The following is a 25,846-nucleotide window of genomic DNA, read 5'->3' as shown; positions in this document are numbered from 1 at the left end:
AATTCCATGCTTGGAAAGGACCTCTGTGGTCATCTAGTTTGACTTTTACCTAAAGCATGCTTTCCAGTTAAAATATAACCAACAAGTGGTTATATAACTTATATCTAAGGATCTCCAGTAATAAGAAATTCATTAGCTCCTAAAGTAGATTAGTGTTTTTTCAAATAGTTTTAAATTGTGAGGAAATATTCCTTAATGTTGGGTCAAAATCAGTTTCCCCTGTAACTTCCCCCCTTGGTTCTCTTTTGGTCTTCCTAGGTCAAAGAGAACAAATGAAATTTCTCTTCTATGCGATAACTCTTCAAACATTTGAAAGTAATTTGCAAGTTATTTCTTTCTTTCCAAATCTACTCTGTTTTTATGACATAATTCATATTTCATCACTATTTTGATCTTCTAGATACACTCCAGTTTCTCGGCGATGGTCCTAAATTGTGATGTCCAGGTTCAACATGGTATTTCAAATGTAGTCTGATCAAGGCAACATCTCATGATATTATCACTTCCCTTGTCAGAACAAGGGACTTTTCAATTTATACAGCCTAAAATTACATTATCTTTTTTGACTTCTCATTAAACTATTTCTTCACATAAACATGCAATCTACTAAAACCCCATGGTATTTTTTTTGCACAAACTCCTGTTTGCCCAGTTACCATCACCCCCATTTTACACTAATACAGTTGATTTTTGAACCCAAGTGCAAAACTTTATCTTCATCTCTGTTAAGTTTCATAAAGCCCTCACTTCTAGCCTACCAAGATGCTGATGCTGCTATCCAGACTATTAGATCTGTTTCCTAACGTTGTGAATTTAATGGACATTGCCATCTAAGTTATCATTTAAATAATTAATAATCTATATTGAAGAGAACCTGGCCAAGATCAGAATTTTGAAACATTTCATTGGAGCTCTTCTTTCAGATTAATACCTATACATTAATCACTTATTAGAGTTTGTCAGTCAATATTCATTTATTAAGTATCTTCTATATTCCAGACTATGGGTACAAAGACAAAATGGATTAATCTGTGTCCTCACAGATTACTACTACTATAAAGCCTACATGTTTTCATCTTGTCTACTAAAAAGGTTTCAGAGGCTTTGTCAAATGCTTTGCTGGAATCCTGGTATATGATGCCTCCAAATATTTTTCTAATTCACTACTCTAGTAACTCTGTCAAAGGAAGGAAATTAGTGTAGTTTGGCATGCCTTGTTCTTAATGATCTCCTGCTGCTTTTTAGTCATCACTTCTTTCTCTTCCATATGCTTGCAAGCTACACATTTAGTAATCACTTCTAAAAATTTACTTATAATTGGCATCAAGCTCATCAGTTAATCATTTTTTGTCTTAAAAAAAGAGAAAAAGTTTACCCCTTTCTTAGTCTTCAAACATCTTTCCTATTCTTTAGAGAGTACTGAGAACATGCAACAGTCATGCCTGTGGGATTTCTTCTTTGTAATCTGGGGTTGAATTTGTCTGTTCCAAATGACTTAAACTCATTTAAAGCAGCAAAAAAGGAAATGTTTATTTAAATTTTTTTAATTAGTAAAATTTATTTTGAAATAAATAACTTTTTTGAAATTCAAAGATATTTTATTTTCCCAATTACATGTAATAATAATTTTCAACATGTTTTCCAAAATTATAAGATCCAAACTATTTCTCTCTATCCCTTCCCTCCAGAGATGACAAGCAATTTGATCTGAGCCTTACATGTATTATCATGGAAAACACACTTCCATACTGGTCATTGTTGTAAGACCACGCTCGTACAAAAACAACTGTAAATACATTGATGTGAAAGATAATATGCTTTGATTCACATCTATTCGACTCCTGTAGTTTTTTCCTGAGAGGTGAATAGCATTCTGCGTCACAAGTCCTTCAGAATTGTCTCAGCTCATTGCACTGCTGAGAATAGCACTGTACAATGTTGCTGTTACTTTGTACAATGTTCTCCTTGTTCTGCTTATTTCTCTCTGCATCAGTTCATGTATATCTTTCAAGCTTTTTCTGAAATCATTTTGTTTATAATTTCTTACAGCACAAAGTATTCCATCACCAACATATTATGTAATTTGTTAAGCCATTCCCCACTTGATGGACATCCCTTCAAATTCCAATTGTTTGCCACTACAAAAAGAGCTGCTTTAGGAATCATTTATTAAGCACCTACTATATGCCAGGCTCTGTGCTAAATTTTAAATATTATCTCTTTGGATTCTCATAACAACTCTAAGAGATAGGTGCTATAAGTATTACCATTTTATAGTTGAGGAACCTGAGGCAAACAATGGGTAAGTAATTGCCTGGGATCACACAACTAATATCAGAGGCTGAATTTGAGCTCAGATCTTTTTAACTCCAGGTGCAATTGCTCTAGCTATTACATCACCTAGCTTTTTCTTTTCTCTAATGTTTGTTCCACTTACCCTGACATTTGAGTTCCTATGGGATCTGATCCCAATCTATTTTGCTTCATTTTATCTTTTATAGCACAAAACTAAAGTTCTTGTTAATTTGCCCTGAATGATGGATTTTTGTATCTCAGCCCTTTTATTAATGATTTTCTCTGAAGTTTCTGTCCTATCAAACTTTGCCGATCAGAATCATATCCATCTCTTAAGATTCAAATCAATTATCACTCATTGCCTAATGCTTCCCCTGACAATCCTACAGTGGCACCCTCAAGAGTGACTTATCCTTCTCCAAATACTTGTGGCATTCAGTAATCATTTGGCATTAATCCCAAATTGCATTGTTTTTTTTTTAAGTGAGGGTAGGGACTATACTTGTAATAACTTTGTTCATAGCATAGTACTTAATACTGGTGGCACAGATAGGTGGCGCTGGGCTTGGAATCCAGAAGATTTATCTTCCTGAGTTCAAATCTGACTTCAGATACTTACTAGTTGTGTGACCTTGGGCAAGTCACTTAATCCTGTTTGCTTAAGTTCTTCATCTAAAAAATAAGCTAACGAAGGAAATGGCAAACCATTCTAGTATCTTTGCCAAGAAAACCCTAATGATGTCCCAAAGAGTCAGACATGACTGAAATAACTGATTGACAATAAGAATACATGGTTTAGACAAAAAAAAAAAAACAAAAAAAAACAACTTGATCTTTTAGTCAGATAACCTGGCTTCAAGTCCTTGATCTACTTGCTCACTATATAACCACAGACAAATCACTTAACCTCTCCAAGTTTTCTCATCTATAAAATGAAAGATTTAAAAAATTGAACTCATGTCCCCTAAGTTTGTTGGTTAGCAGAGTATCTTAAAAATCTTAAAATGCTTTGGTGTATGAATGTATGTTCACCACTCTATTTCCCAACACCTTTGAGAAACATGTTTTGGGTCCTTGACAATGAGCAAGTCAAAAAGAAAAGAACTATGAAAAATTAAGAAATGATAACTCTAAGAGTAAGATAATAATCTGAAATACTGCTCAATGCAAGTATGAATCATCTATTTGTGCCTATACAAATCACAAATGATTGTAAAAATGAAAAGATATTTGTGACCCTGAATGTCACTATGGCAATGCACCTTTCAAAACAGTTAGTTGTTTTATAAGAACAATTGATGAAATATAGAGGAGGGAGAGGTATCTGTACAGTAGATGTATGTGTGTACAATGCATGTAAGTAGACCTATATATAAAAAGTGTACTGGCTTATAGCCCTTCACATATCTTGGGTTCAGATTCTGTTTTGAGTTGCCCCCAGGTAACAAATAGGTCATTTTTGACTTTTGCTTTTTCAGATAAGGAATGAAAGTCTGACAATTTCTTTCTTCTATTATGAAAGCAATTGTGTCTGTGTTCACTGATGGGAAATCCTTCTCTTTCTATTTTAAGATGGGCAAGCAGGCTAAAGTTACTCAGCTGAACAGGTGTCCATTAAGAGCCACTGTGGGAATTTTCAATCAAATCCATGAAACATCTAAAATGTATTCATAAGTAACTGATTTCTCTGTTGTAAAAAAGCTTTTATCCATTCTTCACAAGATGGCCTATAAGCTGCAAATTTTGTTGACTATGCTTGGTTCTTGGATCTAGATTTATTTTTTATTTTCTCAGGATAATAATTTATCTTTAAAAGTGATTCCATATGTACTAGGATTCATAGATTCACTTATAGAATTAGCATGAGGGGGTTGGTGAATGAAGCTTTGCATATAGTCACTGACATGAGAGATAGGTGCTTTCTTTCCAAGGGGGTGTTTCCTCACCATTAGGGTACATTTCCTTCTTGTAATAACTGCTGTTCCTGTAACTCTTTGTGGTTTTCTTCTGGCCTGGACCATATTGTTGTTTTTATAGGATCCTGTGACCAGTATGTCCTGTCTTTCAACTCCCAGGGGAATAAATGCTGGAATTTCATCTAGAGGGCAGACCATTTGCTTCTTCCATTGTGTTTATATTTTGTATCTGTGGTTAAATGGTCCTGATCCTCTAGCAACCTCCAAAGCATCCGATAGCTCCATCCAATTCAAATGAATTTCCCCCAAATACAGTAATTTCCATTTATGTCTATATCAGCACATCTTTATATCTGGAAAATGTCAGTACAACTAGATCAATAGGTTGAGAAAATGTGGAGAGCCTAACTTAAGCGTTTAAGAGAAGAAGAAAAAAACCAGGAGCCATTAAATTCCTTTGTTGTTGTTTAGTCATTTTTCAGTCATATCTGGCTCTTTGTGACCCCATTTGAGGTTTTCTTGACAAAGATACTAGTGTGGCTTGCCATTTACTTCTCCAGCTCATTCTTCAGATGAAGAAACTGAGGCAAACTGAGTTACACAACTTGCTCAGGGTCACAGAGCTAGTAAGTATCTGAGACCAGATTTGAACTCAGGAAAATGAGTCTTCATGGCTCTAGACCTAGAACTCTCTCCACTGTGCTACCTAGCTATTATTAAAATTGCAAAAGCCTAATAAATCTCAATTGTCACTACCTGGTCTTAGACCCCTCCTCAGCATTTATGCCATAAAAGCAAAGCTCAAAACAACCATCCTTTTGTTTTTTCACTGGACTCAAGCTACATTAACAAGTATAAATCCTGAAGGGAACAAGTCAGCATATCTTAATGATCTTGTTTGGTTAGCCATTCTCCCTGTGGAGAGTGTTCTACTGCATTTTGCATATATGTAGCTTATGGATTTCTGAGTTCACACATCTGAAAGACAGAAGAATGCACATACGGTACTTGTAATCTTTTTTTGGAACATACTCTGCTGCTGGGTGCTATAGATCCAGCTTGAGCAATAGCCAACTATTCTGTATGGAATTTGTACTTCCCTAGATTATCTGTATCACTCAATCAGCTCAATTTCTTCTATATGTAAGTAACAATGCCAAGAAATCACCAGCAGCATGAGTCACTCTATGTTTTCTTCTTTTAACATGTGTGACAATGTAATTCATGGATTCAGAATTCTTGGGTATCTCTGGGACAGAAGATATCATTGCCTAATAGATAATGATACTATTACCTGAGCATTTTTCCTTTGAGAGAGCATAAATTATTAGCTATATCACCCTTCCCCCAGGACCCACCATCCACCCAGAAGAATCTCAGGGTGTTTCCCTTTACTTTGCTAGCTTGGTGACAGTTGAAAAAGTAAACAGATAAAAAGGTCAACCCACACATTTAATATAATATTAATAAATGGAAATTATTTGTTTCTGCTCATTGCTGTTAATTCTATTCATTCTTCTTGAAGATAGCAGAACAGTAATCAACTAAATCAGGGGTTCTTATCCTTTTTTGGGTCATAAATGCCTTTGGCAGGCTGGTATGAAAGGGAATTCTTTATTCTGTCTATTTTGAGTTAATCAATCAAGAACTTAAAGTATCCCAACCTAACAAGACACTAAGTAAGAGAGTTCACAAATCACTTACTAGAGAAAATTCACACCTTCAAAGGCCACAAATACTGCTCCCCCAGGTGGTGCTAGGCAAATTGAAAGGCTGTTATTGGTTCCTGTGAAAAGGGGGAGAGACAGGAAGTGATGTGGAAAAAGGAGTATAAAAAGTGAGACCAAACATGGTCTGGGTGATTTTTTCCTGGATTCATTCTGTGTTGGTGAGCTGGGCTGAAGGGAGATTCTTGGAGGCAGTCACTTTTCCTGGACTTTTCCTGAGCTAGAGCATTCTGAGCCAGAGAGGCTGCTGGGTGACTGACTCAGGTTGAAGGAAGAGGCTTATGTTAGTGGATTTCTGGCTGAAGATGCCACAGGGACTTCCATGTGGATATTGGGACTTGAGGAAGTCCTTGTCAAGTACTGAGCTAGACTTACTGGAGCAGCACTTAGGGTGGTAGGCTAGACAATTCTCTAACTACTTCCTACATTTCCCACTTTAATATCTCTACCTTATTGTAAATAAAAGCTGCTAACAGTCATTTTGACTTAAGGGTTAATATTTTATAATTGGCAACCACAATCTTCTTTTTAACTCATAAATATTTTGTCAAACCAACTTTTTACCTTTACACTGGTGAAACCTATGGGACCATTTTCAGAATAATGTTCATAAATGCCCCAAATAAAATATATATAGGATTACCAAGGAAAATAATTATAGTGAAATAAAATAATTAAAATAGTTATTAAAAACCAAGTTTACAGAATCCCAGTGAAGAACTCCTGTTCTAAACCTTTCCCAAAGTAAATGCTAGATTTCAGAGGAATTTTCTACTTGCACGTCTATCTAAATAATGACCAAAACAATTCACATTCTAGTCTTTTTAAAGTTTGTAAAGGACTTTCCTTATCATCACTCTGTAAGGTAGATAGGGAAAGTATTATTTTTCCCATGTATAGAGATGAGGAAACAAAGTCTCTAGCTTATGTGACTGGCACTTAGTCATTTAGTAAATGTCAGTGGTGACATTTGAAATCATATATCATGGCACCAAATGTGATTCTCATTCCACAGTGCCAGGATACCTTTCTTTCTAATTTCCTTTATATCTAATTACTCATCCAAATCATGTAACCTCTTTGGACCCCCCTTCTCCTTCTATCAAATGAAACATTTGGACTAGGTTGTCTCCAAGGTCTCTACCAAATCTGAATCCTATCTCTCTTTGCAATATAAATATAGTTCATATATGCATATATGTACATATTCATTATACTAGATAGTTCTAGATGTCACTAACCATCTTTATAGTAAATAAAGTTGTTAAGGATTCTAATTAACATTCAAAAGATGACAATTTTTTGTTATATGACTAGGTTGAGGATTCAATAATTTAATATGGCAAATCCTTAGCAATTTCACTCAGCTTCCTCTAATGAACAGGACAGTTTCTTGACAGGTAAGGAAAACTATCATCTTAAATTTCCCTTTTTGATGGTAGTCCAGCTAACTGTGTAATCAGTAGACCAAAAGTTAGAAAAAACCAATCATGAATATTTAAAACTATTAGGAAAAAAAATTATGTCTCGCAATACTTTTCTGAAGAAGGCAGTAACAAATATTAGGAAAGTTTCTGGAAAATAAGTTGGAGTTTGTTCTCCCTTCTCTCCTCACCTTGACCACTTAAATGGATGATCCTGTATTTTAGCTGGAAAGAGAAAAAAATAGTAAGAGCTGAATGAATTTCATTTCAAAGTTCACACAGCATGTCATAGATATGAACACAAAGGAAACGGCTTCATCTAGCTGTTTACCAGATGATTTGCTCATCCAAAGAAAAGAACAATTGAGAGATATAGTTAAACAACATTAAACAGTCATGTTCCAAGACCCACTCCAGCTCCTATCCCCACCCCAGCTTGATTTAAGTGCTAGCAGTGCTGATTATAAAAAGAAAGGTTTGGGTCGTTTTTCCTTTTTGGGAAATGGTGTCAAAGTGCATAATGTTGGATGATTTATGTGTTGCTGAGGCCTGTACAAGTGAAAGACAAACTTAATTTTTTTTTCCTTTTAAAGCCAAACCAGACATCTCTCTAACACAATCTGACTTTAATTGAGCCCTTACGGTTCAATAATTTTTTTTCTTCTGTTTTTACTCTTTTGCCTTACTGCTGTCAACTATCTTCTTCACTGGAACAGAGATGAAAATGATAGGATTGTTGTTTCCTAGGCCAAGGAAGGTAAACAGCTGCATTTGGACATTCTCTCCCCTCCTATGCACCATCTGTGGATGAGCATGTTACAAGAAGTTTTGAAGAATTGCGTTTACAAACACACATCCTTGTAAGGTGAAGGTGCTTAGAGAGCAAGCATTGCTGTTGGAATCGATCAATTGAGTTGTTTAAAAAAAATGATCTTGAAGATATAAACCAAGAGAATATTTGATTTAAAGCATTAACTGGCTGCTGACATCACTAGGACAAACTTGTTACTGCCAACTTGCTTTGTTTATCTAAGAGATTGTTGAGAAAATAAGCTCTTTCCCACACGCACATGAGTCATAACATATACAATAATAGGCATAAATGAACGTTCTCCATTTTCTTCCTAGTTGTTTAATGCCCATATGACTAGATTACCTGGTTTGTGGGCCCTGTTTTTCTAAGTGGAAAGCATCTACACAACAGGAAAGGAAGTAGCAGTGCTGAGTTCATAATGCTATTTCAGGGCCCCAACCTAAGTGCCTGAGGAAATGACAGAATCACCATTTATTTGGATCCCTGCAGTTACTGTGACGACAAACACACACTAATGGGAAACAAAGACAACCTGCTTGCCAGAGAGGGTGGGGAAGAACTTTGCCAACTGGACTTTTTCTTGTGACTTCTTGAAAAGTGACTCTAGTGGTTTTTAAGGCCTCTTTTGTCTTATTAGCTACTGAATGAATGTCATACATTTTAAACTGGATCCAGGCACCTGGAGGGGTAAGTGCCCTTTCCTCCTTCTTTGATTTCTTTGGGGTATAGATCTTTTAGTGGTTTTTCTTAGCCAAGGAGCATGTATGTAAAATTTAATGAGGGTTTTGGTTGTTATTCAGTTGTGTCCAACAACAAATTTTGGAGTTTTCCTTTTTTCTACCTTGGTTTTTTTTCCCTTTTGAGGCTTTCTCAGCAAAGATACTGGAATGGTTTGCCATTTCCTTCTCTAGGTCATTTTTATAGATGAGGAAACAGAGACAAATAGGGTTAAGTGACTTGCCCATGGTCACATAGCTAATGTCAGAGGCCAGATTTGAATTCAGAAAGATGAATTTGAATTCAGAAAGATGAGTTTTCCTATCTGCCAGTACCCTGTTATTTCACTTCAGTTCTGTGGAGATTTATGAATTACCTACACCTGCAATGCATTCTTTCCTCACTTCTGGCTTTTAGAATCCTTAGCTTTTTAAGACTTATCTTAGGTACCTCCTGCTGGGGATGTGGGGGAGGGGGAGAGAACTTTTTTTGTTCTGCTAGTTCCTAGTGCTCTTACACATTGTTATGCATGTTTTGTATACTTTCATTTCCTTCATCTCTAGCAAAATGTAAGCTCCTTGAGGACAAGGGACAGTTTTCATTTCGTGTTTTTGTAGGTCCAGTAACTAGGCAAGATACACTAGCAAGGCACATTTTGTTGTTGTTCAGTTGTTTCAGTTGTATCTGACTCTGTGACCCCATTTGGGGTTTTCTTGCCAAAGATACAGGAGTGGTTTGCCATTTCCTTCTCCAGTGCATTTTATAGATGAGGAACTGAGGCAACTAGGGTTGAGTGACTTGGCCAGGATTACACAGCTAGTAAGTGTCTGAGGTTGGATTTGAACTCACATCTTCCTGACTTTAAGCCTGGCAATCTATCCACTGAGCTACCTAGTTGCCCCAGCAAGGGACATAATAGATATTTAATAAATGCTTGTTAGATTGAATTGCCCACTGGGCATAAGATACTGAGATGGTCACAGAAGATGCAAAAATAGATACAGCACAGACCTGACTCTCAAGAAGTCTTCAGTTTAATAGGAGAAAGATATTATTTTATTGGAATGGATATATTTGAGGACAAAGACTATCTTGCTTGTTTGTGTTATAATCTCAGCAGTTAATACAGTTCCTGGCACAGAGTAAACACTTAATAATTTTTTTCATTCATTCATTCATTCATTCATTCACATAAATAACTATGATGCAAGCGAGAATGAACTAAAGGCAAAAGTGAAGCCTAAACAAAGTGCCATGAAATCTGAGGAGTGAACCATCACTTTTACTTGCAGAGAGGCAGAGAAAAGAAAACTTAATGGAGGAGATGACATCTCCTTTGTCCAGTAGAGGAAAGAAGGAGTTCCAACAAATTGAGATGATGAGATGAAAGACCATGGGAGATGGTCTGAACAAAAAAAGAAAGAAGACTAGATAAGAACATGAGACAGAGAGTAGTACAGTTTGTATAGAACATAGAGCATTTATGAGGACAATATAAGAAAAAATTGAATAGGTGGCTTGACGCCAGATTGTGGAGATTGCCACGAACACCTTTATCAGAAATTTATAATTTATTTAGTACATTATAAAAAGCCATTGATACTTTCGAAAAGAAGAAAAAATGTCATCATAGCTGTTCTGCTAAGGCTTTCAAAATATGCATTTAGGGTCAGTGGGCATTCCTATTATATGCAGATATAATAGGAATGCCTCTGAAGCTGTCTGAAAGGTCTTTTCATCATAGACTTAACTCTTATTAGAATATTACCAAGCACTGCTGCAAGACACTAGACATCTTGGGAAGGAACACACAAGCTTATCTATTCCCCCTACCCCCTGTGGGTCTTCACACCAAGAAAAAGACACAAAAACATACTGTATTATAAAAAACCTCTCCTCAGGCAACCCAGGCAAAACAATGACATCTTCCTCATACTCTTTGGAGCCTTATTCTTTGTGGAGAATCCTCCAGACTAATAAAAGGTGTAAAATGGGCCAGCAAGTCAATCTATAAACTCTAGTAACACCTCTTCCTCTTTAAATATCCTTGATAATATTACCCAATCCTGCAGCAAAATGGTGCCACACAATGCCACTCAGCTTCAAGAGGGTTGGCACTGTCCGCCTCCTCAGTGCTGAACCAGCCATCTGCTTTTAGCTTTATTATAACCACTTGCTGTGGTACTGACAATAGGGGTGTATTAGAAAGATTACTCTGACAGTGGAGTAGACAGATGGGAGAAGGAATAGTTAGACCTGTATGCTTACCCAACTATATTTAACTTTTTAAAGGTTTCTTTTGACCTGGCAGAATCTGCTGGTTTTGATTGAGCCTATATCTTTAGGATACCTCCACTCGAATGGTTTTGACCACTCAGTTATTTGGCACCTGTGTCTCTAAAACCAGCCATTTCAAATCCTTGGAATATTTCATTAATGCTTGATGATTTTATGCCCCCCCACCCCCATTAGTGTTTTTACCATCTCTTTTACCCTGTATTACCCCTTCAGATATAGATGGGGGACTCATCTTCAATGAAATTTCTGCTCTTTGAGAGTTCCCACTGTGTGATTAGAGGTTATCTAATCCATCTCCCTCATGTCATTGGTGGACAAACCAAAGACTTGATAGATTAAATTACTTGCTCACAGTCAGTGACAGAGGAATTTTCATACCCAGGTCTTCTGACTTTAGGTCAAGAGCTCTTTAAAAAAAACCAAAACAACTTTTACCTTCTATTTTAAAATCAATACTAAATATTGGTTCCAAGACATAAGAGCAGTAAGGACTAGGCAAGTGAGATTAAGTAACACGCTCAGGGTCATGCAACTAGGAAGTGTTTGAGGCCAGATTTTAACCCAAGACATCTCTAGGCCCAGAATGCTATCCACTAAATCACCTAGCTGATCTTTCAAGTGCTCTTTTTCCTACACTACACTTTGGATCATAGGATTCAGAGCTGGAAAAGACCTTAAAGGTCCAATCCCCTTATTTTAAAGATGAGGAAACTGAGGTCCAAATAGATGACATTGCTTTCTCAGGGTGATAGAAATTATGAATAGAAGAATTTGATATTAAAAATTAGATTCTCATCAAATTTAGTGCTCTATCCACTAGATATGCATTTCAGCCTGGTGATTTTTATCCTAGTGTTGCTCACTTATGAGGTAATGTCCCAAGCATGAAAAGAGACCACAACCACTGCTGAACCCCAGACCATTTTTTACATAAAGAATATAAGGTTTACTTCATAAGAGAGTGGTCTGAGGTTTACTGTGTGTGTATCATCCATTCATCCCTAATGTGTTTCTTTATACCTTTTCATCCTCCTCATGAACCCAGTGTAGGAAGTGGTTCTAGCAGAAACTTTTTGCTTGCTATAAAATGTCTTAGCGAAAGGCAGAGGATTTGGCAACAGCATAAATGGGTTTCCTTGCATTATGAAGAGGTTTGTCAGTAGTACCAATGGCAGCAGTACCAGCAAAACCTGAGGGTGGTGAAGAAAGATAAACTCATAAACTTGATAACCAGGATTACGAAGATGGAAACATCAAGGAATAGTATGGTGAGATGTACAACTGCAGTTAAAACCTCAGGATACTGACATCTCCTGGGGCATGGCCATTCTATGGAAGGCAATATGCTTTTGCCACTCAGCACTGGCCCACATCAATATGTAGCACTTTCATCCCATGGACCATTCCACCCACCTGGGTCCTGTTGTTTTCTACATATAACCTCACAAGAGTGCTTACTAGACTTCTAATATGTTTTAATTCTATCAGACTTAAAATATAATGGTATCCCCATCATGCCAAAATCATCTGACTAAATAATAGAAAATAAATTCATTTATACAAATGGATTGTCTTCGTGATGCCAAACATCTGGATATTTGGTAATATTTAGACAAATTACTTAATATTGCTGTTTTCTATGGGAAAAACTCTTTGGGATATAGGCTGCCCCGTCTCCTAGAGTGACTGCTATGTCACTTCTTTCCACACTCAAATAAACTGAATTTGTCCCAAGTATAAGAATTCTTAGTTTTGGCTTTTGTGTTGAGTGACTCGAGTATGGGAAGAGAATTACTTCTTAGCTATATAGTTTGAAGCTTATCCTTGTACATGACTAAGTCAGGGAATGGGGTTGCTGCCAGGTTCTGAGTCCACTGTATTTTCTTTAGCTACTTTTTCACCAAGCTGCCTATTATGTGGCATGGATTGTTAGTATGATTAGTAGTTTGATTGTTATCTATTATGTTCCTATTCACCATCTATCCTCAGGCCCCTCTGGTTCTCAATTAAAAGTTGACTATTTTAGCAGAATATCCTAAGACATATTCTTTGGGATAATAAAAGAAAATATAAGTTAATTCTACCATTCTTAAAATATAACAAGGTCCCAATTGTGCCAAGACACCTGAATAAATAGTAGGAAATATATTCATTTATACAAATAATTGTCTTCATGTTGCCAAACAGCTGGATATTTGCTAATATTTTGATAAATTACTTAATTTTTCAGTTTTCCTATGACTTTTTAGCATTATATTTGTATATTATAATTTTTAAAATTGGATTTGTGATTTCATTGGTATAGAGAACTTTGAGAGAGGATTTTTCTCTCCAGAGCATATTGGCACCTTCTCTGCAACTTATAGTCTTGGGCGTTTACCCTCCAATCTTTGTCATTTTGCCCTTTTATCATTTTAGCAAATCTAATAGGTGTGCGATGATATCTCAAAATTGTTTTTATTTGTATTTCTCTAATCAATAAATTTTAGAGCATTATTTAAGATAATCATATATAGCTTTGATTTCTTCATCCAAAAACTTGTTTGTTCATATCTTTTAACCATTTATCAATTGTCGAATGGCTGATATTCTTACACATTTGACTAAATCCTCTATATATTTTAAATTTGAGACCTTTATATGAGAAACTCTTTATAAATTTCCCCCCAATTTTCTGCTTTCCTTCTAATCTTGGCTACATTAATTTTATTTGGAATTTTGTTATAACAAATTAATTAATTTTAAAAAATTGAAGATGAGTCCAGTTCTTTCTGACTCTGAGGCAAGTATTCTCTCAAATACTCCACATTGACTCCAATAAAATGGAAAAGATTTTGGAATGATAAAAAAAGAGACACCATCATCATAAAACATGTAGCAAAAAGACCTTCCTTTTAAAGACATGACACTGAACAGCTTTTTGGGTTGCGGATCTGTGCTTTTATTCGTGGGGGGAAATCTGGTGGGAAAACATCCTCCAACAGTGCAGGACATTTTGCAATTGATAGTCTTGAAAGACAACTGATAAAGTTGGAGAAGTGTCTGGGACAGTGGGAGAGATGTGTCATAATATTTATCCAGCTCACACTGCTAAAATGTTATGAGAGGCAAGATATGAAGCCAAGACTTCTGACTCCAAAAGTGGCCCTCTATCCATTATGACATGTTGTCTTTCCACCATCAAACATAATCTGTAGATTCTATTTTCCTAGTTTATGTGAACATCTCATGAGTCTCAATTGTTGGTATGGAAGTTCAGACTTGATATGAGATGGGAGCCTGAAAATACTAAAGCAGAGATATTCTTAGAAGATGAAAATTTAAGTGTCCAGTTTGTGAGTTTTTTTTAAAACCCTTAACTTCTGTGTATTGGCTCCTAGGTGGAAGAGTGGTAAGGGTGGGCAATGGGGGTCAAGTGACTTGCCCGGGGTCATACAACTGGGAAGTGTCTGAGGCCAGATTTGAACCTAGGACCTCCTGTTTCTAGGCCTGACTCTCAATCCACTGAGCTACCCAGCTGCCCCCCAGTTTGTGAGTTTAATCCTAAATTTAAATTTCCCATTTTTGCTTCAATGAATGTAATAATTTTTATATCATCACGGTAATCTTTAGAAATAAGAGACTCCTAAATTGCTCAATTATCCAAAAATCATCATCTATGAGAATACTTTCATTTACACTATTTTAAGTGTACTTTTATTGCAAAATAGAAATGCTTCCCTGTCCCTTCATATTTTTGTTTACATTTCATTCTTGTGTTTCTAAAGCTTTTATAGGGCAAGGAATGTGTACTAGACTTAGAGTTGATAGGGATCTTTGAAATTATCTTTTTTTCAACCCCCTTATTTTATAGGTGAGGAAATTTAAGCCCACAGAGGAGATTTGCCAAAATTCACAGAGATAGTCTGTGACAGAGCCAAGATTTAAACCATAAATGTCAATAACATTTTTTTAAAGCTCTAGATAATAATGAGGTGCTTTTTGAATGTAGGGATCTGGATTATTTGATTTTTTGATATTGTAGTTTAGACACTCTACTAAACTCTTAAAACTTAAGTAGAATACATGCTACTTGACAGCAGGATATGGTTTCATTTTCATATTTGTATATTAAATACCAAACATGGTGCCTGGCACACAGTTAAATACTTTTCAAATCCAACAGATAGATGATCATTTTTGCATTTTTTTGAAGCTAATCTCACTTTCTGGCATCTAGTTATGTTATATATCTCCTATAAAGGGTTATAGATTCAGAGCTGGAGGGCACCTTTGAGGCCATCAAATTTAACCTCATTTTACAGGTGTGGAAACTGAGGGATAGTAAAGTTAAATGACAGAAGAGTCAGACAGAAAATAGATGTCTACTAACTGTATGAGGCAGGATTCAAAACCAGGACTTCCTGACCCTAAGTCCACTATTTTGTCCTCTACATTAGACTACCTTCATCCAAAGATTTTCATTTTAATGTCTCCTCTGATAAAGTGATATGATTGTAAAGTGCCTAGCACAATGCATGTCACCTAGTACTGTGTAAATAATGGCTATAACAATATAAATTATTATTATATTTCCTTAATACTTAGAGTGTACAGAGAATAGAAGTAGAGGAATCAATCACTTTTTTTTTCATTTTGAAACACTTACCTTTTGTCTTAGAATAAATGCTTTTGAGTCCAAGGCAGAAGAGTGGTAAGGTCTAAGCAACTGGAGATAAATGACTTGCCCAGGGTCATAAAGCTAGAAAGTATCTGAGGCCAGATTTGAACCTAGGATCTTCCATCTCTACACATGACTCTATCCATTAAACCACTTAGCTCCCCAAGACAATAAATTTTTGTAATATTTTTCTGAATTACCTCTCATGCAGAGAACTCAGTATAAAAGATAATAAGGAGTACTTTTTGCTTTTTTGTATTCTTATTTGAAATAGCTTTTCTGTTCAAGAGAGTCAGAATAATCAGGAAGAAATCTAACCTTGTGCTTTCTTTCAGGATTACCTGTGAAAACTTTCCTCTGAAGCTAGCATCTTTGTCCTTGCTCCAGTTAGAAGTAAGGTACACCTCAAGGAATATGACTTTTTCAGACTATAGTTGCACATCTTTGGCCCAAATTTGCATTCAGTGGTCAGAGGCAAAAGAGTCCCTAAAATTCCATTTTTTTCCCACTTTGACTGGCTGATCTTTTGAGTACTGAATGATATTCTGATGTTCATACGCACTGCCTGATTTGCCTTTGGTTACTCATCTTGACAAGGTTTGCTAGATCCCCACAAGCTGCCTCTTCTCCTTTTGGTCCTTGCTATGCTGTCATCTATGCTTTGGCTTGTCACTATATGTTCATATTATATACAATGTGGCTGGGTTTTTTAGTATTTAAAAGTACTGTAAGAACATATTAAATTATACCTTCTTTGAAGGCAGAAACCATAGCATTCTTTAAAAATAAATCAGGAGGTTTTCCAGTCACAGTGTTCAACAGATATAATACTAGACAATTGGTTTTGTCTTTTCCATGATACACAGAATAAAGACATCCCAGACGTCATTTACAAATGGAAATTTTGTTTATATTACATGTGGTATCCTTTTGGTCTACAAGGCTGGTTTGCCTGCTCCCTTCAGTTTATAAGCTGATTGAATAGAATAAGGCAAGGGGCTGGCTTTAGTAATTACTAGAATATCTGCACTTTGGATCTTTAATCTCAGCATCTGAATCTACTTAATAACCATTTACAGGCTCAGCTATGACCCAGATTCTGAGACCAATTCTCATCCTAGTTAGGAGAACAGTTACTAACCAGTTCAGTATCAGTTCAGTCTTACTGTTTGTTACTGTACTAGTATTGGTATCCTAGTGACTGTTTCCTCAGTTTTTCAGTGATGGGGTCTTCCTGATCCCCCAGTCTCCAAAGCAGCTAGGTATCTTGCCTGCCCTCAAGCCCTAGTCTTCCTTCCCAATACTCAGTCCCTGATACCTACTGCTTGGTCCCAATGATCCCACCTGCATAACTCCTTGGCTTTTCTCTAAATTACTGTTGCTTAGATCTCTGACAAATAAGTAACTCACCACTATTTATATAGAAACTTTGGATCTTGGATTTCAGTCTTGGCCAATGGTATGCTCGCCATACCCATTATCTATCCCCTTTGGCTAGAATAACTTGCCTTGGATTATGCGTTCGATATTCAGACCCTTGGCTTTCACCCAACTTTGAGGATCTTTCTGGATTTATGGTGCCAGGTCTACTGTTTTCAGACCCCTGTTATCTATTGGTAGTATAAGAGGATGTGCTAATTTGATGATGAATGATGAATACTTTATATAATTTATATAATAATGATGAATACTTTATTAAGTATTAAAATTGATTTCTTCCTTACAATGGACAAATCAGGGGAGGATTTAGTTTATGTTTTATCAAAATTTCTGTAACCAGAAATCTTCAAGTGGCATGTACAGAATTCATGACTTGATTCATCACATATTTAACTCTGATATATTATTTTGCCTATCATGAGGAACTTGGTACAGTGGATGGTGTGCTTCTCAAAATTTCTCTAACCCATTCCCCTTTCTAGGGAAACTTTGGCAACTTTAGTATCTGGTTAACTATGAAATTTTATCCTTGGATTGTTGTAAGGACTGAATGAGAGAATGTTAGCAAAATGCTTAGCTATCATATATATATATAAATTATTATGTTATTATTATTATATTATCTATATATCTATATAATAATCTAGCTATTATTATAATATCACATTACATTGAGGATATCTTTAAATATTGGTTATGCTTATGACTACTTTGGGATCATTATAGTCATTAGATTGCTGCTAGATCACAGTCATCTACTCTATGAACACTGGGCCCATTTTTGATGTGTAAATCAGGTTATGGAAACTTTAATTCCATTTGCAGCAACATGTACTTATAAATCAGCATTTTTAACATGTATAACTATCGAAATAAAAGATCAAAATTGACTGGATGACCAACATGACATATGCATTATCCGTAGTTCAAAGTTTTTATTCAAAAATTTATTTTTAAAATTTATTTATTTATTTTTTCAGTTATATGTAGAACCATTTTTTGATAATAGTTTTCTGAAAAATTTAAGATTTAGATTTTTCTCCCTTCTGTCTTTCCACGTCCCTGAGGTGGTAAATAGTCTGATATAGATTATGCCAATACTTTCATGTAATACATATTACCATCACCCTGTCTTTTAAACAAACCAACCAAAAAAATCACAAACAAAAAATTTTAAATTGCCTATCTGTTATATGTATTGTCTTGATATTTAATTTGATAATAAAGAACCATATGTATTATTACATCACATAAAAATTTTGATAGCTGTTATTGCAATATAATTTTCTTTTGTAAGTCTGCATATATTTTGCATTAAGAAACATTTTCCCAAGAAAGGGTCCATATGCTTTATCAGACTGCCAAAAGGTTCCTACAATGCAGAAAGGAAGAATCCCTTGCTCAGTAAAATTCTGTAAGCTAAAATTTTTGTTTGTCATTTTGATGTCTTGGGGGGGAAAACCTGTATGAATCCCCAGAAAACCTCATCAAGAATAAAGGCAAGATGCACCAAAAGAAATGATGAGGAGATTAATTTAAAAAAAAAAAAACTTGGAAAGAACTACATGAGATAATGAAGAGTGAAATGAGCAGAACAAAGAGAATATTATATAGGGCTACAGATTTAATATTTGAAGAAAAACTTGTGAATGTTCACCACCAGAGAACAAACTGAAAAACTGAAACACAAAAGTCATAATCTATATATACATATGTTTTGCGGTTTGATGCTGCCATGATGTGGAGAGGGATGAGAGGGACTGAGATACCTGGAAATAAATTCTATTGATATAGGAAAAAAAAGAATAAGACAAAGAGTGCTAAATACTCCAGTTAGACTTTTTTGATCCTTCAAAGCCAGTTGAAAAAAACCAAATAGATATTTGGGAATAAACATTAAAAACTAACTTAAAAATGTTATCTTTTATGAGGTAGGGTTAACCAAATTCAGGAAACATATGAATTGGGACTAATTTCTAAATCATTAAAGAAGAAAAGAAAACATTATTGTTGCTTCCATTGAATGCACTGAATATCATTTCCCCTTCATTAGCAAGAGAATAACAACTAGTGGCCATTTCCAAAGCTAATGAAATATGGAGAGGAGCCCAGATCAATCAGTGTCCACATATTTACTAAACACCAACTGAACTCAGAAACTCAGATGAGGACTATTTACATCCACACCGGACATAAGAGCTTCTACTTCCAAGTCCAGGGTCACAACTGTTTTAAACACATTTGCATGGCAACCATTTTATCGCTCAGATCAAACGCATCTGGAAAATAAACACAGCCTGCCTCTGAACGGAGTTCATTAGGTGAAAATACGATCAGACATGGGAATCTATTTTGGAATTGAGATTGCTCCACTCCCCTCCTCATGGTATGACAACAGCTGCTGTTCCGTTAGTATTTTGGCTGACAGCTACAGGTGACGAACACCCGACTTCAATACTGACCACTTTAGCCAAATATGCCAATATTGATTATCATCACTTGCTTTTGCCTTCCTTCCACATGGATTTTTATGCACAAAACTCGACTTTCCTCCTCATTTCAACTGTGCGGTCATTCACATCTTTCAGGATATAAAGTCTCAGTGGAGCGCATATGTTACTGGTGATGTATTGAAATGGAATCTCCCCAAAAGGAGCACATGGAGCATCAGGCTAGGGCAGAAAGGAGAAGAGAGAAAAGCAGAATATAGTTATGTGTTGTTTCAGAAAGTTCAATATTCCCCACACTCTTAAAAAAACCTCCCACCAAATCCTATAATTAGTCATTATAACCATATCATCTTATAACCCCTCTGGCAGTGATATTACTATAAACTTTTGTGCCATGTGAGATTTTAAAGTAAAATATAATTTGTATGAAAATAGCATTGTGGTAAAATGGAGAGAATGCTACATTCAGAGGGCCTGGGTTCTAGGTAACTAGATGTTTTAGTGAAAAGACTTAGAGTCAGGAAGACTTACCTTGCTGAGATCAAATCCAGCCTCAGACACTTACTAGCTGTGTGACCTTGGGTAAGTCACTTAATCCTGTTTGCCTCAGTTTCCTCATAAATGAACTGGAGAAGGAAATGGCAAACTATTATAGTATCTTTGCCAAGAAAACTTCAAATGGGGACATAAATTGGACATCACTAAAAACAACAAAGATAGTTCAAATCCTGCCTCAGACTCCAGCTCTCTAACACTACGCAAGTCCCTTACTCTCAGCTTCAGTTTCCTAATCTGTAAAATGGGGGTAGAGTAAGCATTTAATAAATATGAATTGGACTGAATTAATAACACCTACCTCACAGGCTGGTTGAGAGGATTAAAAGAGACAACATATAAAATGCTTTGTAAACTTTAAAATGTTATATAAATGCTAATCATTATTATTACTATGTATTGAAGCTATAACTTTATTACTTGTGTGACTCTGAGCATGCCATTTAACCTCTCCAGGCCTCATCTACTTCTGTATCTGGAAAAATGGAGTGTTAGAACAGATACCCTTGAGTTCTCTTGCAATTGCAAATCTATCATCCTATGAATCAGTCACAGAGTATAGTCCACTCAACCTCTTCACCTTGGCCAGTCCAAGTGAGGTATTAAGGAATATAGCAGAATTAAATATGACTGTGTAATAATTAAAATTGGGTGGCTAAATGTAATAATTAAAAATTTTGGTTTGATAATGATTATAATGGTTAAAAAAAAGAATTGTTGTGTTTGCCATTTATAAAATTAACTCAAGTTGCGAGGCTGATTAGTAGCTTTATTTGCAGCAAGGTAGAGATGTTAAAGTGAATAATACAGGAAAGAGATAGAAAATATTGCCTAGCTAAAAATACCCTAAGTCCTAATCCTAGTGCCTCCAGACCATGAATGCAAATCCAAATCTCACCAGTCCATGAGAGTGTCTCTAGTCAGGAGTTCCAACAACCAGATACCAAAGAGGCTGAGGTGCAAAGGGCAATCTCTCACATCAAGGAGGCAAGAATCTCACCTGAGTAAGTGTCCCTCTTTAGCCAAAATCTCCAATGTAGGAAGCCAAATCTTCACCAGAATCCAAAGTCTAGATCAGGAAGCCAAAATCCGAAGAGCCAAAAGATGCTGAAAACCACTGAGAACCTTCAACGCGCACAAGGTCAAGACTGCCAAGAATCCCACCAGAGCTCACACTCCTGAGGCTAAGAGCTGCCAAGAATGAAGACTGTCAGAAATGAAGATAGAGAATCTCTTTCAGGCTCCCGCTTATACACAATTTTCTTCACTCATCAGCTCCACTGTCACCTCTCAGGAATCAATCATAACCTTTCAGTTTGCCTAGCACTGCCATGATGAGGGCAGTGCTTGTGGCCTTTTAGGGCATGAACTTTCTTTGTTAGTGACTTACTAAGTGTTAAATAGGGAAACTTTAAGTTCTTGATTGATTAACTTAAAATAGACAAAGGGAATAAAGATTCCCTTTCACAATTGAAATATGTGGTATAACTGTACATAGTTTACATAGTTGTAAGAGCAGTAGATGTGTAAGAAGCATAAGCTTTTGACTCTTACAACTTTTTTTTTTGTTTTTAAACCCTTATCAGTTCCAAGACAGAAAAGCAGCAATGGTTAGGCAATCAGGGTTAAGAAACCTGCCCAGGGTCACATAGCAAGGAAGGATATAAGGTAAGATATGAACCCAGGCCTTCTCAACTCTATCTATTGTGTTACCTAGTTGCTCTAGCTTTTGCAACTTTGATGAGCTTTGGTTAAACTAGGTCTTCCCTATCTTTTGATTAAAAATTTTTTGATTTAAAAAATTTGAGTTGATTAAATTTGATTAACTTCTTTGATTTAATATTTATAATGATCATATCAAGAAAGTCAGATGAGTATTTAGTAATAAAAATGCTTACAGAAACTTCTCTCTTTACCACCATGAACTTTAATTGATTTAAGAACAACTACTTCCCTCCTCCTCAATAAATCATATCCTTTAATGGACCTAAAAAGGAATAACAAAAATGTTCTATGATGGTTTCTTTAGGACTGGGCCTCTTAAAAATTTCTATACTTGAAAAAAAATCTTATACAACTAAAGCCTATGTATTAATTTGGCCTCAAACATTGACATAACAGGTTGAGATACAATTTTAGAGTCCCTCAAAAATGTCTTTCTTTTTGTGACCTAACCTAGGGACGTTCTAAGGACATCAATGTATCTTGTTTTTCTCCTCTTAAAGGATATCTTAGTTCCCCTTGTAGACACAAAGGCTGCCAAGATGTCAAATATAGGGATTTTTTTGGTAAAGATATTTTATTTTGCCTATTACATGTAATAACAATTTTCCACATAAGTTTACTGAAGTTATATCCTCCAAATTGTCTCTCTCCCTTCCCCTTCCCTGAGGTGGTAAGCAATTTGATCTGTGTTAAACAAGCATTATTATGCAAAACAAAACATAGGTGCTTTTTTTTTAAGTTACAAAAACAGAAAGAATGGGTTTGTAAGTAGATCCTTCATCTCTCAGAACACTTCCCTTTTATGAGGGACAATAAGCAACTATATTTTTGATGGATTTTATCTTCCTTTGGGATTCTTATAGTCTCCAGATAGCACTATTGAAGGGATTGGATCAAGCTGCTCTGCAGTGAATGCTGTTCTCTGTTACCTATTGATCTTTCTAGTGCCAGCAAGGTCCAGATACTCAAGTTTGCTCTTATCATATCTCTGTTATCTTTTCTGTGGGCAGGTGTCAGTGTGGATGGAGAATTGGACTTGGACTAAAGACCTGAATTCAAATTGTGTCTTAGACACTTACTAGTTATATGGTCCTAGGCAAGTAACTGCTATTAGCTTCAGTTTTCTCATCCGTAAAATGGGCAAAATAATAGGATCTACTTCATGGGGGTATTCTGAAGATCAAATAAGATAACATCTATAACATGAATCCCAGATCTTATAGCAGCATATAAAAGCTAATTATTATGCCTACTAGTCTTCTGATGCCATGTCCTCAGTATATGTGGCCCCTTATATGGGCTAAGTGGATATATTGGGTGTCTAAATCTCCAGGGCTTTAGTGTCTCCATCTTTTCTCACAATCCAGAGTCAAATCTTTTCCTGTACCCCAAGCATCAACCATGAATGAAGGGAGCAGGCCTTACCCTCATGTATTCCTCCAATTCTATTATTCAGGAGTAAATCATCTCTTCCTTTTTTTCCTAGTGACTGTAATGTTCATTAGATACTCTCTCAGAGGTGGAATTGTAACAGAAAGAGATGATGAAATTCAATTTTATTTGATAGAACTCTAGTAAAACTTTTGATGGTAAAGGTAGCTGAAACTACTTTTTAAGCCATAGTTCTTGAGTCATCAATGATTTTCAATTGTCCACTATAATTCTAGGTATATATTATAGTACAACTTTATTTATGACTGATATCTTCCAATAACCTTCTTAAATTGAAAATTACAAATAAGAACAAACCCCTTTGTTTAATAAGTAATTCTTTTTTTTTAATTTTAAACCCTTAACTTTTGTGCATTGACTCATAGGTGGAAGAGTGGTAAGGGTAGGCAATGGGGGTCAAGTGACTTGCCCAGGGTCACACAACTGGGAAGTGTCTGAGGCCGGATTTGAACCTAGGACCTCTCGTCTCTAGGCCTGGCTCTCAATCCACTGAGCTACCAGCTGCCCCCAATAAGTAATTCTTATACCAACATATTTAGCTACTTTACAACTTTTCTTAGGCTTGTCAGAGCCTAATATTTTTAAAGCAACACAATATTCAAATTCCATATGGATAATATGGATAATATTTGGAGCATGTTGTGATGGCTTTCTTCTTATCCTTAGTATCAAATGCCTATAGTGTGGAAGAACAGGGGGTCATTCCAAACAATTAAGTCAATGCAACAATAAAGGATGTCCTTTCTCCCCTTAAAATGAGAATTCACATAAAGAAACCTCTATTAAAGGTCTACTATGTGTAGTGTTAGCTTCTGGGGGAGAAAATTTAGATAAGGAAGGATCCCTGACATTACAATATCTATAATATGGAACAATTCATGAAATAAAGCTAGAAAGGTAGAGTGGCACCAGGCTTTGGAGGAATTTGAATATAAGAATAAGAGGTTGAAATTTACTTCATAGACAATAGGGAACCACTGAAAGATTTTGAGGTCAATGAGTCTTGAGTTAATAATTGCTCAATTGGATGAACAATTCAGGGCAGTTAGGTGGTACTGTGGATAGAGAGCTGACCCTAGAGTCAGGAAAATTCTTTTTTCTGAGTTAAAATCTAAACTCAGATAATTACTAATTATATGACCCTGGTAAGTTGCTTTACTGTGTTTTCCTTAGTTTCCTCATCTGTAAAATGATCTGGAGAAGGAAATGGCAAATCATTCCAGTATCTGCCAAGAAAAGTCCAAATGAGGTCATGAAGAGCCAGACATCACTGAAAGCAACTGAACAATAACAAATTGAATTACATTGAATAACCAGATCTATACATAAGTAAGCTAAGTGGAATGAAATACAATTTGAAGGAAGAATACTAGGAAGGTAGGAGGACTTTTTAGGAGAATATCATAATATTAAAGGCAGAGAGATTATAATGAGTTTCTGTGATGGTAGTGGGACTATAGCAGATGAAACAAATATGAAAGATATTGTAGAAACAGAATTAAAAGGATTTGTTGACTGATTGGATAGTTGAGCTAAGGAAAGAAGAAAAGTTAAAAATGCCAAGTTTTTGAACATAGGTCACTGGGTAATTAATTGGTGCGTCCATAGACAGAAATAGTGAAAGCAGTAGTAGTTTGAGGAGATAGAATAAATTCCATTTTAGACATGTTGAATTTCAGTTGTCAGTGGGATATCAGGGCAGATTTGTCCTATAGGTAGTTGGGTGCTAGGATTTAGAGTTCTGGAGTCATGTCAGGACTAGCGAGCTTTAGCTCTCTAAAGGTCTAGAAATCATTTGCATAGAGGGGATTATTCAAACTACTGGAGTGAATTGTATTGCCAAATGTAAAGTCATAAGAGAACTGAACCTTGGACAGAATCTTGGAGAATATCTACCTCAAATGTTCAGATGAGGATGAGAGACCAGCAATAGAAAAGGAGGAGTACGTAGAAAAGTAGTACAGCCAGGAAAGTGGAATGTTTCTGAAACTAAAGGAGGATGAAGCTCAGAGGGAGGATGTGGTCAGTTAGTAAATGTTGCATAGAAGTCAGGATAGATAAAGACTGAAAAAAGTTTTATTTGGCATAATAATTACAAAAGATCAGGTCATGATCAGTGACAGCTAAAAGGTTCATATTAAAAGGCATTGTTACGACTTGCAAGTTGGGTAAAACAGTAATTGGCAAACTGAAAAGAGTCTGACTTAACAATTGTCTTAATAGTTCTCATTTCATTTTGTGTTCTAAAAATTGGAGATGGACTTATGGAAAAATGCTTTTCCATCACTTTAAGAACTGATGGTAGGAACGCAATGCTTTTCAGAGGATACTTAAAATGAAACAGGATTCATACCAGCTATGGAGGGATTGTTT

At 35.8% G+C, this 25,846-nt stretch overlaps 1 protein-coding gene across 3 annotated transcripts in view; it reads left to right on the top strand.

The window, feature by feature from the left end:
- FILIP1 (filamin A interacting protein 1) overlaps positions 1-25,846 on the top strand; it is a 292,121-nt gene that overhangs the window by 3,808 nt on the left and 262,467 nt on the right. The window contains exon 1 of one of the 3 annotated variants that reach the window (XM_044676115.1): positions 16,221-16,244. The exons of the other annotated variants lie outside the window; for them this stretch is intronic. The gene's annotated coding sequence lies outside the window, so the exon portion shown is untranslated. Of the gene's footprint in view, positions 1-16,220; positions 16,245-25,846 lie in introns of those variants that run through there. 3 annotated transcript variants of the gene reach the window in all.

This window comes from Gracilinanus agilis, chromosome 4, assembly GCF_016433145.1.
Source record: "Gracilinanus agilis isolate LMUSP501 chromosome 4, AgileGrace, whole genome shotgun sequence".
Lineage (NCBI taxonomy): Eukaryota > Metazoa > Chordata > Mammalia > Didelphimorphia > Didelphidae > Gracilinanus > Gracilinanus agilis.
This window is presented reverse-complemented; position numbering and strand designations above follow the sequence as displayed.